Below are 18693 nucleotides of genomic sequence, written 5' to 3'. Positions count from 1 at the left end.
GGAAGGAGAGGATGACTGTAAGAAAGGAAGCCTCAGGCTTGTTTCCTGGGTGAGAAAGTGGCTCCTGCTGGGAAAATGTTTGTCTCCCTCATGGCTACAGTTAACCTTCCCTGGCCTGAGGTGTCAGAAGCCTTTCACAGTGACAGGAAGGAAAGAGGAAGTAAAACGAGCACAGAGCTGAAGCATGGAGATGAACCACACAGGACACCAAAGGACAAGGACAGCTTGCGCCCACCCCCCCCCACCCCCACCCCCGTCTTCGAGGTCAGTGGCTTCCCGGTGAAGAATCGTCACACTGTAAGTGTTGCCGGGGCTGGCAAAGGGAAACTCTGAGATGTCCCCATGCCTGACTGCGGTGGTGATGAGAAGGTGTGCACATTTTCAAAATGCTTTGACAAATACACTTCAAATAGTTGCATTTTTAAATGTAAATTATACCTCCATAAAGGTGCTTTTTTAAAAAAGAACTCATAAGAGACCATGATTCTGTTTGTCTGTGGCAGAAGAGAAGAACTGAAGAGACTGCTTTAGAAATCTGAACCAGGACTCGGGCATTTCCCCCCAGTACTGAAATAGGGCCAGGAAATCCATGGCGACTGAAGCTGCTGTCGCTGGGGAGGTAACAGCCAAAGCTGTTTCCCTGCGACAGGACAGAGAGCCACCGGAACAGATAGGAAAGTGGACACGGGCAGAGAGAAGACAGGAGAGACACAAGAAACACGCTGACCCTTTAGGTTGGTTCATGTTAGGGAGGAAACCCCGGGGACACCCCACTCGTCTACTCCTGAAGGCAGGAAGTCTCAAACGGGCAAAAAAGCCTCACGTGTAGGGTCCACTAATCAACAAGCAAGAACTGTCCCACGCACACATAGCAAAACCACTAGCGGCCACTTCTTCCAAGAAGGTGAAGATAAGCAGATAGTTGCTCGCCAAATAAAATCATTACATGATAAAAGGAAACGTAAATGGACAGGTTTTTAATTCTCTGGAAAGAGTATTTATTTTGTCAATATATAGCACCATGGGTTCAGAAACATTTCAAATAGAGATGACATATTTAATTCATACAGAAAGAAAACCTCATTTAACTACCTCGGAGGGTCATGGAGGGGTGAGAGGGAGATCACATCAGACTCTGAGGAGGTTACGAGAACAATTATGAGCTAATGAGTACACCAGGAGGGCGAGGCAGCAGAGAGGCAAATTGCAGGCTGGCTAACTCTACCCTCGGTTATGACGAATAAAAGACCAAAGGTGTCATTTAAAAAATATTAAATTATTGAATAAGAAAGTCCAAATTCAAACAATAAATAAAACCGATTTATAACAGCCTAGCATTCAAAACTAGGCTGGTCAAGACAGACTCATCACAAGCCTTGACACGTAACTGTAAGTACACATTAAGGGTTTCCTTCTGTCTTGCACAGCAGGTTTAACTGTGAGATGTCAGGGCCGGAGTGCCAGGAGAAAACCAAAGGACCAGGGTGACACTATCCCAACTCTGGATGACGCAATATGATCTATCTATATGCAATATGATGTAGCTACAGAGAAGAAAACCTCCGGATGTCTGGATATTAAATAGTAACTATAACACAAAAGCAAATATGTCAGTCAAATCCTGCAGAATATGTAGGGGGGTAGGGGAGAAGTGGAGATAAGTGAAAAGTGTGAAGAATGATAAATTTCCAAAAGATGAAATGTATTACTTTCAAATTTTTAAAGGAAATTAACAACCCAACTTAGCATAATACTGGCAAGAACTCAGAATTTCTTAGCTGGAGGGGGACCTGGAGTTCATCAGTTCTAAACTCCTTGGTGGAGGTCTTGTGGAAAAAAGAGTTAAGAAGGACTCATATACACCATGGTATCTGAAAAGATTTTATTCTCTTAATAAGTATAAAATGCCGTCAATGACTTAATCCTGCTTATAATATGTATTTGTACAGCAAAGCCTCATTTTCCTGGCTGGAAGAGGTGAATGGCAGATCAGCCACTACATTAATTATCCCAAATTATGAATAAGTGGGGTGTGAATGAGACTTTCACTCATTGAGCTCCACTGAACTTAACAGAGTGATATAAAAAAAATTAGTTAGAGAGAAGATTTTAAATATCACAACGGCGTGCTAATTCTGGGAGCTACAATTAGTTTAAAATACTGAGGCACAGTACTTCTAAAGACTGACTACTACATTACACATGCAACAGACTTTTTTAATCAGTGCCTATGCCCACTTACAAGAAACTTCTTCCCAATGCAAGCAAATGACGGCATTTTGTCCTTTTCAACCTGGGCAAGGTTTTCTTTGATGTTCATTGTCTACTTTAAAGACGTACCACCTTTTGTTTCTAGAGAGGGGTTCATAGAGTAAATGCAGAGGGAATTTCAGAATATAGTTTAAACACTTTCCTTTATTTTACAGATGGAAACAAGAGTAAAAAGTTTCAGTCTGAAGGAAGCACAGCTCCTGAGGCAAATAGAATTGAAAGGCTCAGAGCCCAGAGGAAAGGATGGAAGAAATACATCCAACACCACCAGGAAACACATCAAATGCACAGGGGCCAATGGTGGAAATGACCTTTGTTTTGATGGGGGCGTGGGTTACACGAGTGTAACCACTTGTCAAAACTGATTAAGGTGTACACTTCAGACGTGTGCATGTTAAGGTCTGTACATTATACCTCAATTTAAAATTCAGCTTTTTGATAGAGGGATTATCAACAAACAAATAAAAAAGTTAGAATTAAATACCCCAAATAAAAGCTAAATGTTGTCATATTGGGGAATACGAAAACAGCAACAGCTGCTCACAACTGGCTGTCCTTAAACATAAGAACCAAGAGAGACGGAGAAAGTAAAAGGACAAAGACAATATTCCACACAAACACTGGCCCACAGAAGGGTGGTGCAGCTGTTGTGATGTCAGACACAGACCTCAAGGAAAGAATCATTTATAGAGGTAGGGCTCTGTCCATGGGAAGAGAGTGCAGTTCTAAATCTTCATGTCCACAATAACACAGCTTTCACACACTCTTGGGATGATGTCCTGGAGAGAAAGGGACCTGCCCAGTGTCCCCATCCCCCAATCCAGTGCTCTTTCCACCCTGCCGAGGAGGAGACTGAGCAATGTGGAAGGATTTGGTGAGAACAGAGAATGAAAAGCCCACAGGGCCAGGCTCAGGAGCTACATATCCCTGGAAGTGAAGGAGGGCAGAGAGGGCAGGGTGGTGTCTGCACACGACAGATGACTCTGCATACGACCTGTCCTCTATCAAGGTGATGAGCACACTTAGAAAAGGACCAGTATTTTCTACAAGTACATTCCCATACGAAGGGAGTCATGTTTACACATCACCTCCCCTCCAGTTGATGGAGGCACCTCAGTGAAGAGCAGGATCCATCCCCAGGAAGCAGGCTGAGGCTTTCCAGGAGAGCACGGCAGCCGTGCGGGGAGCACCCAACAAGAGCCACAAAACTCTGAAAGCAGACTGGTGAGTTTCCAGGGAAGCTTTTTTCAATTAAAAACATATTTATAAATATACATGCAAAAAGTTATCCCACGATAAAAATTTTAAAAGTAATAAAGAATTCTGTAAGATACAAGTTTAAAGGAATTCATGTAATTTTCATACTGAAAGACCCCCGGAAAAAAAATCCCATTTGTTCTCCCCTATGTCTTCCCTGGGAGATCTTCACCTTTTTTAAAAATGTAATTTTAAGAAAACCTGTATGCCAGTTCTGAGTGTGTCAGCTCAGGTTCTCAGTTGTTGCCGTCTGATCGTCAGAACATGTCAAGATTCCTCTTCTCAACACTGAGCCCCGATCTAGGACCTGGGCTGCCTCTCCCCAAGCTCCCTGTTCTAAGCCCAACTCTCCACTCCAGCTCCTAGGCTGCTGGCATCCCAACAAACCATACCACTCCTTCCTCTCTCCTTCCCCCTTCCGTCCCATTTCCCTGCCCCTCCCTAGAATATTCACTGGTTTCAACTCCCACCCATCCCTCAAAGCTCAGAGCCAGTGCTATCTACTCCAACCACACCTTAGCTGGTGGTTTTCAACCACTTGCCACTCTGCTTGGGACCTTGTCTCGCCTGCAATCTCTCATCTGGACACCCAGTAAGGCAATGATACACCACTTCATGTGTTATCTATTTTGAGGGTCAAATATCTGGTTTCCTCTCCTGTAGACAGAAGGCTGCGCCTTTCACTGTATTTCTCACAGCCTCTGGCAAGTGAGAGTACATAACGGACACCAAATGAGCACTTAATATGCTATAAAGCCAAATAATCCAGTCCACATTATCTGTAAATCCATGTTAAGAGTATGCATATATTAAAATGCTAAACTTTACAATAACATCCAGGAAGAGTTCCATGTTGGGAGCAGACCTGGATAAGCACACGGCACTGCATTCTCAGCATGAGCTGAGGAAACTGCAAGCAAAGTGATTTTGTAGACATTAAAGTTGGCACAACTTTTTCTTTCAAGAATCATCCTCCTGGCCATTCCCATGGGGGCATCGGCCCCTACTCATGGTGGACACAATAGGCTTCCGGCACCTGCTGCCTCAGCCCATGGAGGTCTGCAGATTGCAGTGACAGTCCAGGCCACACAGCAGGGAGGCACTGCAGAAGTTCTGTGTCCACAGATGAGCAAGCAGGGAGATGACAATACGTAAGTGCCACCAGGAAGGAAGAAGGAAGGGCGGGTCCTGGGGTACAACGAGGCAGCCCACATCCCCAACAGTGGGCAGAGACGAGGCAGAGGCAAGGCCTGCAGATGAGCCCCTGGCTGAGGCAGAGCAGGCCCATCTACGGACAAAGAATGGAAAGGCTCCTGGAGAAGAGAGACACTGCCCACTGCCCAGATGCAGACGGCACACCCTGCAGGGCCCTCACCACACCCTCAGCAGAGACTCCGCCTTAGACTTGAAGTCCAGGGTCCCTGCTTCCCAGGCCTTTGTGTTTTCTTGATGCATCTTTGCTGATCACTTCAGTTGAGCTTTTTGGTGTCAGTCACCAGCAGGTAGTTCTCCATTTATCACCAACTCATTGGGCACTAATTTAACCGAACCTTCAAGTCTCCCTGTGTCAATAAGCAGATGTTACCTACTCTTATGGCAAGATGTTCACACACTGTGAGAACCACACTGGCCAAGTATCAATCATTGGCTCATTTAAAATCACACATATAGGGCTGGCCAGTAGCTCACCTGGTTAGAGCATGGTGCTGACACCACCACCAAAGGAAAAACAAAAACAAAACACACACCTGTAATACTCCACATGTCAACAGAAAGTATTCATAAATGATCGTAACCAAAGGGCTGATAGTGAACAATCTGAGTGTAGATTTACATGTGTTATTTTACAGTACTTTATAGTTTATGATTTACCTGCCTTCGAGAAGCAATCAAACTAAAGAAATGGAAATTTCACCTAAAAATAGTCCTTAAAGATGATTTCCAGTGGTTCAAGATTCTGTGACAGGCAAAGTTTTCATAATGAAGCACAAGGAGCACACAGCCCCCAGCTCACTGCCATCCACAGCCACCTGCCGCCCCATGACGCCTCTGGCTATGGGAGGGAGGTAGGAAACTAGAAGGGTAAGTGCTGGACAGTCACACAACAGACAAGCCCACAGGGAAAATTTCAGTGTGACCTGCAGCTAACCCACATACTGCGGACCCGGTGGTTTATCCTTGTGTGCAGATGGAGGCAGGAAGAAAGAAGGCCAACTGGTAGACCCGGCAAATCAGTAGGCGACAGGAGGGGAGGGACCTGCTCTTCTCTTGAAGGATGTGTGGATGGGAGTGCACCAGCAGAATCACGACCCGCCCAGCAACCATCACAGCAGCATCAGCCTGACAAACAGGCAGTGCAAACAGTCGCTTTTTCCTTATTAATATAAGACGCATCATTTAAAAGAAAAACGGTGAAAGGACTTAGTGAACACCTAACTTCTCTGACAGTGAACCTCTCCTTTTAATCTTCACGGCTGACTATCAGAATGTATACTTGGAATTCTATGAAAATTTCCTTTTCAAAAATTATACTTTTGTTATTTTTCACCTAATCAGATGATGAGGACTGTTGTTCTTCCTTGGTCATTTAACTAGACAGGAGATAATTAATGCTAAAAAAAAAAATTTAGTGTCTCTGACTATGGATACTGTATCTAAAGGTTACATAGACAAGAAGAAAACCTGCTTTGTTTTAATAAGGTATACCTTTTACAGCCCTTTTTCTTCTCTACCTCTTCCCTAATTCAAGTACCACATTAAATGTATAGGATTTCCCAAGGGAAAAAATAATTCTACTTGAATTGTAAAAGTGTCACATTCACAGTTCATAGAGAATAAAACTGCTCAGCTTCTCATCAAAACTATATTGTCTGGCACAGAGTTCTAAATAAAGCCAGAGCAATGTATAAATTTAAAATCTGACTTGAGTGATGTCAAGTAAAAAGCAATGGGCTGAAAGACAGGAAATTGGGGTCTGAGCCCCACACCTACGGCCACTCTGTCTCTGGGTCAATTTCTGAAAAAACCCAGAACATGACTTTACTACTCTCCAATTCCCTGATTCCTCTATGTTAACTACTTGGGTGCATTAGAAATTCAACTTCACATAAACTCCATGATTCATCAATACATACACAAAAATAATTTATTCCATCATAAAATGTTGCAAAATAGTTTCAATGAAACTTTGTACGTATTCATTGAAACTACAACAGAGCTGATGATTTTTTAAGCTCACATATGAAATACTCCTTTTTCACACTTGTTAATAAGATAGAACTCATTGATACGTTTCGCAAAAAAATTTTTCCTGGACATATTTAAGGTCTGGTCTCCTCCCAGGCCTCAGCTTGGGCTACGTGGCATGCTGGCTGAACAGCAATCCTAAATGAAGGCTTTCACTACCCTTTCCATCAGCCCAGTAGACAGGTAGCTGCAGAACCCACTGCCAAGTCACAACTTTGCACTGGCTTCAGCTGCATTTACAAGTGACCCCTCAGCCCTCCCGCTACCTGCTTTCATCCCTCTTTTTCCACCACCTGCACTATGAAGCCTCTACTTCTGTTTCAACTTCATAGTCTTTTCTCTTTACCTTCAGTGACAACCCCTTGCTTACAGGAAGGCCAATAAGGGTTCTTTCTGACAAATGACATGGCCTTGAAGAAAGATACTCACTGTGTCTTCTAGGATTATTAAACAATGAGAAAAGCGCAGGTCTCGGGCTGCCAGCAGCCACTGTTCCCTCAAATGAAGAGAAGCAACTATGGGGCCAAGCACGAGAGTCTCCCTTAACCCCTAGACACACTCATGCCTCATGCTTTGCTCTCCCAACTACTTGAATCTCTGAAGCGAATTTGAGTTGGGTTTGTGCATGTGGACCACTGCAGCTTTAAAGCAAGACTGAAGGTGGGCGGTGGCAGTCCTTTGACTTTGCTCTTATCCCGCAATGTTGTGTCAGCTGGTCTAGGGCTTTTGCCTTCCCACATGAACTCCAGAATCAGTTTGTCAATATCCACAAAGTAACTTGCTTGGGTGTTGATTTAGATTGCACTGAATCTGTAGATCAAATTGTTAAGAACTGATATCTTAACAATATTGAGTCATTTTATCTCCAAACATGGAATATCTTTCCTTTTATTTAGCTCTTATCTGACATTTATGCTATTTGTAACCAAAATAGGCCTCAATGCCACAGAGACTTAAAATATAAAAAGAATCTACAAACACCTACAGTAAATGCATTTATAAATGTCATTCTACAAGTGAGGTGCACATAAGACTTTGTAGACTTGGTATCTTCGGTTCACTAGAGAAGACCCTGCTTTGACTGGTCTGCATCCCTTTGAAGGACTCCAAGGGACAGCTGCACTGACAATCCTAGACAAGAGCCAGCAGACATGGTAATAAATGTTTCCATCAATGACTCAGCTATTAAGATGCACAGATTCTGCATGATTATGTTCTCTGCCCATCCCTTTAGAAAGCTTTTTCATTATTAACGTTGACGGTCACCATGGCAGTGCTGGGAGGATTCTAAGAGATAACACACATCAAAAGGCTTTGGCGACTGAGAGTGTTACACAAATAGAAGAGATTAGGATTATTTCATGCTCCACAATCCATCTGGACAAGAGCAGCAGATAAGTTCTCTCCAAACCATATGGGAGTCTGTGTTGGGTATCTTCCTCCACTACATTACATAATCAAGCATCCAGCAATGGCCAGCTCTATATCTGCACAAACACCAACAGCCAACCAGCCAATAGGACCTACTGAGTAGACACGACACAAGGGGTGGAAACAGGATGCTATTTAAAAAGTAAAAAAATAATAAATAAATAAGAACACAGTCCTAAGTAACGTAAGTGGAAATGCCAGGTGAATGCACAGGAAGAGAACAGCCAAAATGCACAGCAAAAAGTCCCTAAGTTCTGATCAGCCACTGCAGCTGCACCAACACATGCTCTCACGACACTAACACAGCAGCTCCCAGAAGGAGGGGACTTTCAACAGGGTCTCAGGAGCAGAAGCCATCCTCAACATCTGCATTCTGGAGTCTTTATCCGCTCCTTTAACAGTATCCACACAGTTGCTTAACCAAGGATTTCGGAGATGACCATGACATCTCCCTTCCTCTTCGCCACTTTCCACATCAAATCCACCACCACAGCCTGTAGACCCTGCGAACGTCAACATCCCCTTCTCAAAACTCTACCACCAATATTGTAGCCCATGGTTCTCAACCAGGAGCAATACCACCCCACCCTGGTCCCTGCCCCAGGTGATACTGGCAATGTCTGGAGACATTTTTCATTATCATGACCAGGGAGAGGTACTGGCTATAAGTCAGGAATGCTGCTAAATATCCTCCGATGCACACTAGAATGTGCCGGTCACTAGAATGACCGGCTCCAAATGTTAACAGGGCCAAGGTGGAGAGCACTGCTCCACCCAGCCCCAAAGTCTGGGTGACACGACAGCTTGTCATCCCCCTGCTCCCTCTCTCAGCCTCTCTAGTCCACTCTGCAGACAACAGCCAAAACGAACTTTGGAAAAGCCAACCCTGACCTGACTGAGCCCTCTTCAGTGGCTTCCACGGATCCGGAACAGACTCACAAATGCCCAGCCCACCTCTCCACTTTCTCAACATTCTCTCTTTCTCATTGCTCATTCTGTTCAGCCCCAACCACCAATCTTCTCGTAATTTCTTGAAAGCAGCAAATACCTTCCTGCCTGCTGCCTCTCCCTGGAATCTCCCCCACCCCATGCTTTCTTTACCTCACTCCTCCTGGAAACCTCCCTTGAACCCCCAACTATGTCAAATCCCCCTGGTATACCTTGTCACCCAACGTTTACTTTTTCTTAAAATGACTTATAATTCTAAAGCTATTTATTTATGGGTGTAGTTATTGAGTTCATACCTGTCTTGCTCACCCAAAACTAACTACCATGAGAACACACACCGTGTCTGTATGATGTGTTACACAGTGCAGTGCCTGACACATAGCAGAATGAACGTGTGATTGAATGAGTTTTTAAATAAATGAACAATGAGGTACTAGGCATAAACCTATCAAGGAGACCTGCTCACTTTCACAGGAACACTGAATAAATCCTGACCACAGTTGAGGAAGGAGGAAAGGGCTTCATGGCACCTTGCACGCTGGCAGGAGGTGGGATCCAAACAGAGGACATGAAGCGGAAGGGGCACTAAGAGAGAGAGCTCTGAAGGCCAAGGTCGGGGGCAGGGGAAGGATATAACTCCAGCTTCCTAAGCACATGGTCAAAGGAGAATTCTTTCACCAGTGAGCCTCATTACAGGAAGCAGGGCAAAAGGGATGGTGAGGAAGCACCTAGAATTCTGCAATCCCAAATTAAAGGCTTGTCCTATAACACAGGTAGGAACATGGGGGTAAGTAACATGGAGGAAACTGGTCACAAAATTAAAGCAAAAGATAAATGCCACTCGCTTCTTATCAATGAAATCATTCACTGCAGGCTTAAGATGCTAAAAGCAAACTCCTAGTACTCAACAATAGAAAAATTACTTTGATGAAAAATCATTTGATTAGGCAAATTAATGCACATCAGTTCAGATGCGTGTCCTGAATTGGCAGACCGCCATTACAACTGTGATTATGACTACACATTGATATGGAAAGGTGCTTGTGATATAACTATAAAATTGAAATCTATGCTGCAACCATAAAAATCTGTACACACATGCACTAGAACTGGTAGGAAACCAATACACAAGATTGGTTTGCTGAAGTAGGGTGGTGGGACAGGAAAGATTTTCATTTCCACTGTTGCATCTCTGCAACATTGTGCTACTGCTGCATTTCTGCTGCTGTTGCAGTGTACTGTGTACAGTACAAATGGAGGTAGAGAGGCGGTCAAGGAAACAAGTATATCCATCCAGAGGGCTCCAGATGAAGTCTTGCCCACCTGGGTGATATCACTATCCCCAGAGAAGGCAAGAAGAATCCTAGGAAGCAACTAAGAAGACTGGAATGCTGCAGCATCTGGTGAGTTCATCTCTCTCAGCCAGACAGTGGAACCCCTTGCAGAGCCACAAACCCACAAGCAGTGTAATGAATTTGGGAGCATTTTGGGCCAAAGGTTCACTAAGAGTGAGCCATAAAATAATTTGTCCCCTTTCTTCTACTGCTGCTTTTTTGACATGAGTCATAACTTCACTTGCAAGTGTCTCATCAACTCTGCACAAGGCAAACTTGTCACATCAAAATAGTCCAGAATATCAGGCAACTGAGGGCAGGCAGCCCAGGTGAAGCCAGCCCCGAAGACAACATCTGCATCAGCTCCACACCCTCAAGGAGGGGACCCCATGCCCTGCCTGCCCACTACTGCTCACATGACAGCTGGAACACTCTCTGTACTAGCTCAGGCCTGGCCACTTCCAACTCAAAGTATGGCCAGGACCAGCAGTATCAGCATCACCTGGGAGCTGATTCGAAATGAAACATCTTGGGAACCCCTCCTCAGAATTACAGACTCACAATCCACATTTTGACAAGACCTCCAGGTGATTCGTGTGCACACTGAGGTCACAAGTTTCTGGTCCTACGGCTCCTCGGTCAGACTGAGGATGGGCACCTGGCTCAGAGCCCACTCCCTCTCTAGTCCTTTTCCACCACTGGCCTGGGTGCCACTGGCTGATGTCCAAGTTGATTCTACTATGGGTTGAACTATGTCCTTCATAAGCATATGTTCAAATCCTAGCTCCTAGTACCTGTGAATGCGACCTTATTTGGAAAGAGTCTTTTTACAGATATAATTAAATTACTTTAAGGTCATAGTAGACTACAGTGAGACCTAAATTCAACCAATGTCCTATCAGATGAGGAGAAAAGACACAAGGACAAAGACACATGGGGAGAAGACAGAGGCAGAGGCGGGGGTGATGCATCTGTAAGCCAGGGAATGCCAAGGACTTCCAGCAACCACCAGAAATGAGGAGAAAGGCACAGAACAGATTGTATTTTAAAGCACACCCAGAAGGGACCACCCCTGCTGACACCTTGATTTCAGACTTTTAGTCCCCAGAACTGTGAAAGAATAACTCTCTACTAGTTTAAGCTACCAAGTGTGTGTTATTTTGTTACAGCAGTCCTAAGAAACAAACATAACTTCCGAGCTTGGCTTGGTCCCCTTACCTCCTAGACTCTGGGACCTCCCTCTCCTTTTTGTGTCTGCAGGAGAACTCTCCAGAAGGCCTGTTGCTAATTCTCAACCAAGTGTAGTCATTCCTGTTCTGGCTGGCTTCACCTCCAGCCCTCAGCTGCCTTGATATTGTAAGACTGTCCCCGACATGGATAACCTGACCCAAAAGGTCCCCATCCAAACAATCCCATCCTTGCAAATAAGGTCCTGACTCATGTCTACGGCATTCTTAGATCAATTAACACCATCAACACCCATCCCCAACCTCAAAATAAAGAAGATGAAAATATTTTATTGCCTGCTCTTAGTAAACCTTGCCAGCTCAAAATGTTCCCCATTTCTTTAAGCTGCCTGCAGGTCTATGACAGTTTCAGTACTTCATTGGCTGGTGTGCTCCAGGCCCAGATTCAACTGGGCTGAGGGAGATGAACTCACGAGAGCTGTCTTCTCTTTACCTAACTTGGCCAACATTTCTGAGCCAAGAGAAACAAAGGTTACATAAACAGGTGGCTTCTGAGAGCCACCTCTCAGATGAAATGGCTCCCTAGCCATACAACATTGCAGTGGAGTGGCTCAATCCCACAGAGTGTAGAATAAAGTGGAATTACAGACAGAACCACAGTGCTAATGGGAAACCAAGTCCAGACAGTCACATTTAACACCAACTGCACAGACAGAAGACATAGAGTCATATCGAGGAGGCCAGTGCTAATAGCCTTGCTCATGACTTTCATAGGGCTTTAGAGCATTTGGAAATGCGGATGCCTCAGATCTAACCAGATGGAACAAGGTCTTTGCCATACACAGAGAGGGCCAGCCAAGGAGGATTATTAAAGCAGTGTTTATGGAAACGAAAACTAGAAACCATCCAAGTGCTCTCAAATAGAAAGTTGGTTAAATAAGTTATAATACAACCATGAGGTGATAGGTAACCTTAAAAAATATGTTCGTGAAAAATATTGAAATGCGTAGGAAAATATATAGACAAAAAAATGAACTTTGTAAAAGGTGTGTGTGTGTAAATATAGGAATATATACTACACATATTTTACATATTCATATATACATGAATATATATATATACCCATGAAAATATAGGATGGCACAAAATGTGGAGCAAAAAGCATACAATTTTAAAGACAAAAATGCTAGCAGTATAATCTCTGAAAGTTGAGATGATAAATGATTTTTATTTTTCTTAATAAACTTTTCGGTACTTTCAGCTTTTCTAACAAGGTTCACATATTATTTTTAAAACTGAGAACAAGGATGCGATAAATGCCTGCTTCATTTAAAGCAATGGATAGGACTTCACCCCTTTACAGAACTTTCAACGCGGCCCACAAAGAGGAAGAGCTAGGCATGAGGTGCTATTGCTACAGGTGGGCAGTGGGTAGGTCAAAAGGGACTGAGTGAAACCGGGTTCCTTCATCTGCAAGAAAATCCTATTATATATATCCTTATTTGTCACCATGCCTCATACATTCAGAATTCAGACTATTTTTTCCTGAGGACAATAAAATTCTCACTAAACTTACATATTTGTGAGAAGCAGTATGGACCACAGATGCTAGCTTAGAAGGAAGTAGACAAACACCAGCAAAACCTTGTCATAACAAAGAATTTGGGGAAAGATATAAGGCAAGAAAGTACAGTTCATTTCAAGTCAGGACACCATTTTTAAGGAAATTAAAATTATGCCTCTTGGAGAGCAAAACTCACCCATCAACTGCACTTGCTGAGATTACAGAATAGCTATTTCCAACACAGTTTCTTTCTAAGAAGGCCATATGGAAATGGAACCACGACATGGTTAGAATGGGAAGAGACAGAGAAGGCTGCTCCCCAGGGGTGGTCCCCCAAAAGGAAGACAGACCCTCATGTATCTGTGCCAGCCTCAACCTGGGGGACCTCAAATTCAATTAATCTTCACCCCAGTACAATCCATATGCCAGTAGGGAAAACTGCCTGAGCGCCAGGGGCCTGGGGTTCAACAAGAGAATAGAAGAAAAGCAGAAAACTACTGATAATATTTTCATAATAGACTGAACAGGAGAGATGGGGAAGAGCCCTAAAGAATAGTAAGGAGCAGTTTTTTTCAAATGTGGGCTGAGATCCATTAGCTGCTCATGAAACAAACTGAGTGCCTGTCAACCAGCAATTTTTTTTTTTTTAAAGTGAAATGTATTAGTCTAGAATAGACTAAAGGAGACTAGAATAGAAAACACCAGAACGCATCACAGGGAATAGGGGTAGAACTTTTCATGAGCCATGTATCAGCTTCATAAAAACAACATACCCCCCACCCCACCAAGCACCTATGCACACTCACTGAACAAGAATCCATTTTTTGTAGATCATGGTCAATATTTCCTTCTGCAGAAAATCCTGGAATTCTCGGGCCCAGGCAGAACAACAGAGTACGCCTAGGTAGTCTTTTCTGGGTCACCCCAGGGGGAAAGTAGCAATTCCTTGTGAATTTGAATAAAAACCTCAATGCCTGGCATAGCGGTGACTGCAAAGCCCCAAACGCCCCAGTCAAGAGTGGCCAAGATGCAGAAGCACCTGCTGGGGCACAGTGCACTGTCAGCAAGATCTCCTTCTCCAAGAGGCCTTCACGAGCACGCCCATTTTGCTCTCTTTCCTCCCTCCACTTCAGACTCACCCAGTTTTTGTCACATGCCATCAACGTTTTTTAATTGCTTCAGGTGTGTGCGTAGGATATACCCACTTAGATGGAGAACTCTTCATGGAACGATGTCTACGTCTTTCCAACCCAGAGTATCCAGTACAGAGCCGCTGTCCGTCGATGGGGAGATGGACATGAGCCTGTTTCCAAACGCCACGGGAGGGCTGCTGCCTAGCAACACTCTCTCTAGAGGTGACGATCACAAAAGAGTATGGCTCAGGGACTGAGCAACCCGGACTTAAACCACCTCTCTGCCCCATCTTAGCAGTGTGGCCTTGGGCAGCTTAATTAGTGTCTCTGAGCCTCAATGTCTTCATCTGAGAGCAATGATAATATCTACTTTTCTTTTTTTTTTTTTTTTTTGCCATCCTAGTTTTTATTTTTATTTTTTTGATTGTACATATTTTAGGAGTACAATGTTGACTACCATCACCTGTGTACATGCGTTGATCAAACCAATATTATCAGCATGTTCATTATTACAAATCGTAATTATTCTTTAGTCCCCTCACCCAGTCTCTCCCACCCCCCCTCTCCCTCCCCGCCCCCCACCTCTAGTAACCATAAATTTGTTCTCTCCTTCTGAAAGACCAACGTATTTTTGTGATCCTTCCTTCCTTTCTTCCCTCCCTCCTTCCTTCCTTTTTTGCCCCCACTTATGAGTGAGGACATACATGGATCTCTCTTTCTGTGTCAGGCTTATTTCACTTAATGTAATTTTCCCCAAGCTCATCCATGCTGCTGATAGTATCTACTTTAGGGTTATTGTAAGGACCGAATGACTTGGTAAAGTCGAAGCACTCACAGCCATGGGGATCAGTAAATACCAGCTATTGTGAGTCCAGCAACGGGAGCTCATGTTTATCTCTATCAACCACTGGTTTGGGGAGTTAATCCTCAGGAGCCGGCCCGGCTTCCAGGTGTCTGGTGTTCCCTGGGGAAGGCACTCTGTGTGTGTTTCTAAGAGGAAAAAGGCCAGCATGTCTGGTCAGGTCGACTATGGGCATCTCTGAATGGCAGGTACTGGAATCTGACCCATTTCTCCTGGCAGCTGGAGAACACCCCAGTTTTCTGAGAAAAAATAAGTCATCACCAGATGTGAACTTTAGAAAAACATCAAAATAGATGCCACATGACAAGGAATGGCAGGTACGGCATGAAGGTGTGGGCAACAGTTAGAGAGTCTCTGCCACAATTTCTGCAAGAGGAACTTGGGACCTCAACAAGCACCGTGGTTCATAACATCTCTGCCAAGGACAGCACTGGGCACAGAAGTCCGTGGGAGGGAATCTCAAGGCCAGATGGGAGACGCCAGGTCAGGGATGCCACCTCCACATGGGGCGGAGCAGAAAGCAGAACCAGAGGGCAGTGGCTACAGGGACGGGGACATTCCCACAAGGCAGGAGGGGGAGAGAGAGGCTGACAGCAAAGAAGGCTCCCAGAGCATCTGCTGAATTTTCAGAACACGTGGGCCAGTTGCTCACACAGGGGGATGGGGCAACATGAGGTGAGGACAGATTATCCGAAAGTGAGAGGAGTGATGGATGGAGCAGGGTCCCAGAGGAAGAGGTGGAGAGAGGCCCCAGTGCAGGAGGAAGGCTAGCTGCAGCCATACAGCAGCTTCTCTTCCGCAGGGACAGACCTCAGATGCCTGCTTAGTGCAGCAGACAGGGCAGTGTCATTCGCTGAGGGGTGGGGGGCGGTGGGGGCTAAGCCTGGATCCTGAGGGGCTGCCGGAAATCGATGCTAGGCTAAATTCAACAGGAGTTTTTTTAAAAGACGGATTTGAGTAAAATGGTATAGCGCTGTGGAAAAGAGTTTGGTGAGTCCTCAGAAACTGAAACATATAATTACCATGTGACCCAGCAATTGCACTTCTAAGAATATACCCAGGAGAACTGGGTACTTAAATGAGGCTCCTGGGCGGTCACATTTGGAGAAACAGAAAGCAGAACAGTGGTCACGAGCAACTGAGGAGTTACTGCTTAGTGGGTATGGAGTTTCAGGTTGGAAACACACAAAGGGTCCTGGAGATGGACAGTGGTGACAGAAGGTTGCACAACAGTGTAAATGTGCTTAATGCCACAGACTGTACACTTAAAAACTGTTAAAATGGTAAATATCGTGTTATTTTACAATAATTTTTTTTTTTTAAAGAGTTTGGCTGCAGCCCTGAGGTTGGAGGGCACTAACTGAGGGGCCATAAAGTAGCACACGGGTAAGTCTGTCTCCAGGGACACCTGGACATTGCAGAGCAGGCGCCGGGAAGGGGAGGTGACCAGAGGCAGCTGCCTGGCAGACAGACACAGGCAGGCTGGTCCACACACCCCCTGGAGTTTCCTCTCCTGTTAACATGAAAACTTGCCCAAATGTTCTCCCACTTATGTTTTCTCCCTTAAATGAAATGACCTTTGTAGAAATCTTGTCACTAAATCAAATGGAAAATGGTACTGTTGAAAACTAGTTTGAGGCCATATTTACCCCACAGTAAACTGCTCTTGCTCTCGCTGCACTGAGACGTAAAATCCCGTGGCTGACTGTAATCTGCAGAGTGGGGTGATGTGGGGGGCTCAGTTCTGACAAGGTGAGGACAGGGTCGGGCTCTCGTAGATGGGCAGAGAACCTTTTTCCAGTCACCCAGAATAACTCCACGAAGGCATGAGGTATGCTGACCTCCAGCTCACAAACACAGTCGTGCAGAGGACCCCCAAATCAAAACCGCCAACAAGGGGCACGCTTCATTAAAGAACATTTAACCACTAATAAACGAGACTGTCTGAAAAATACTTTATCCACGTAAGATGGTTCACGACTGAATTTCCCTTTCAACACAGCAAAACTGAAAGGGTCAAAATGAAATGAAAACAAGGGTCACATGACGAGAATCCTTAAATCCTCGATGTTGAGAGAGCACCTATTGTGAAATGATACCACACCAAATTGACAGCCAGGGAGGCAGCATGCCAAATACACCCCATGCGTCTGTCTTGCAGAGGTGAGATTTGCAGCAGTGCACAAACGTCACTGAATTCACTGTGTCTTATAATAAGACACCCACTGAAGAAAGGTCTTTCCGGTCTCCAACACTAAATAATTTGACTTCAAGGGAGGTAGGCAGACACAAGTCAAGCCCAATCAAATTTAATAATGTTAGAATATATTAAGCAATCTAAAATTACTTATAGGCTCAAAACTTCCTGTAATTTTTACCTATTCTTATACTATATGCATCTGTTTTTCTAAACTGCCACAGAATTCAGTAGTAAATGTGCCAAACACATTGCTAATTTTAACCCTGGAACAATAAGGCAGCTTTAAGCATTATCAAGTTACCAAAATAATTAACCTAAAACTTTAATAATACATGCACCACATAGCTTTCTCTACAGATCACCAATTTTTATAACAAAATTACGCAAAGATCAAGAAGTTACCGTGAAGAATCCAGTAGCTCTCCCAGACAGCTGCACCCGAGAGAGGAAAGGAAGCCCTGATTCTATCCATGTTTAGTTATGCTGGTCCCTGTGGTCACAGCAACCATGAGACATGTCAGAGCACACATACATCTATGTTCCAGAGTGTACTGCAGAGCTTTAGAACTGGCATACGACTCACCTACAACATTTATAAGACAAGAGCCATAAGGATGTTTTCTGAAATTACATATTAAAAGAAGAAAGTAAGAACAGAGATGTCTACAATGAGCAGTGAAGTGAAAGCTACAAGGTAATCATTTGGGAGATTTCTGTTCTTTAAAGGAATTGGCGCTGGCAGCAAACTGCAAACAGCACAGCTCCTTCTGCAATAAGTCAGCCCCACGGAAGTCGCCATCACTGGGATGACCAGAGTGCAGGGGTCCTGGCTGCTCCACGCCATTCTGGGCTGCTCCACGAGCACTCCCCATGCTCTGACTCCTGGCACCTCTATGCCAGTGAGTGTCCTGAAGAACACTCAGACCTCATGTGAGCAGAAGGCATCTTTCTTCCAAAGGACAACAGGGTGATACCAGTAATCAAAGGTGGGGAGGAGAATAGGACATGGGAACACTCTTCTGCAGAGGCAAAGATGTGCTGAAGGACAAGGTGACACCATTTCCAGGACATGGCCTGAGATCTGACAGATGCCTGAGGGACAACCAGACTCTGCCTCCCACATCATCTCAGACATCGAGTACCCAGATGAGTTAGAAATAAAACACAATTCTCATCAATTCCCCCACATTGAAATAAATAAATTCAGAACTTCTCTTTGCCAAGGAGCAAAGAGATAAGCAATGAAAATATTTAAGAGCA

General features: G+C 44.5%; 1 protein-coding gene across 4 annotated transcripts in view; it reads right to left on the bottom strand.

Moving 5' to 3' along the window:
• DOCK1 (dedicator of cytokinesis 1) overlaps positions 1-18693 on the bottom strand; it is a 489712-nt gene that overhangs the window by 331096 nt on the left and 139923 nt on the right. The window lies entirely within an intron of this gene.

The sequence above is a fragment of the Cynocephalus volans genome, chromosome 7 (assembly GCF_027409185.1).
Source record: "Cynocephalus volans isolate mCynVol1 chromosome 7, mCynVol1.pri, whole genome shotgun sequence".
Classification (NCBI taxonomy): domain Eukaryota; kingdom Metazoa; phylum Chordata; class Mammalia; order Dermoptera; family Cynocephalidae; genus Cynocephalus; species Cynocephalus volans.
The sequence above is the reverse complement of the archived record's forward strand: the minus strand, read 5'-3'. Positions and strand labels throughout refer to the sequence as shown.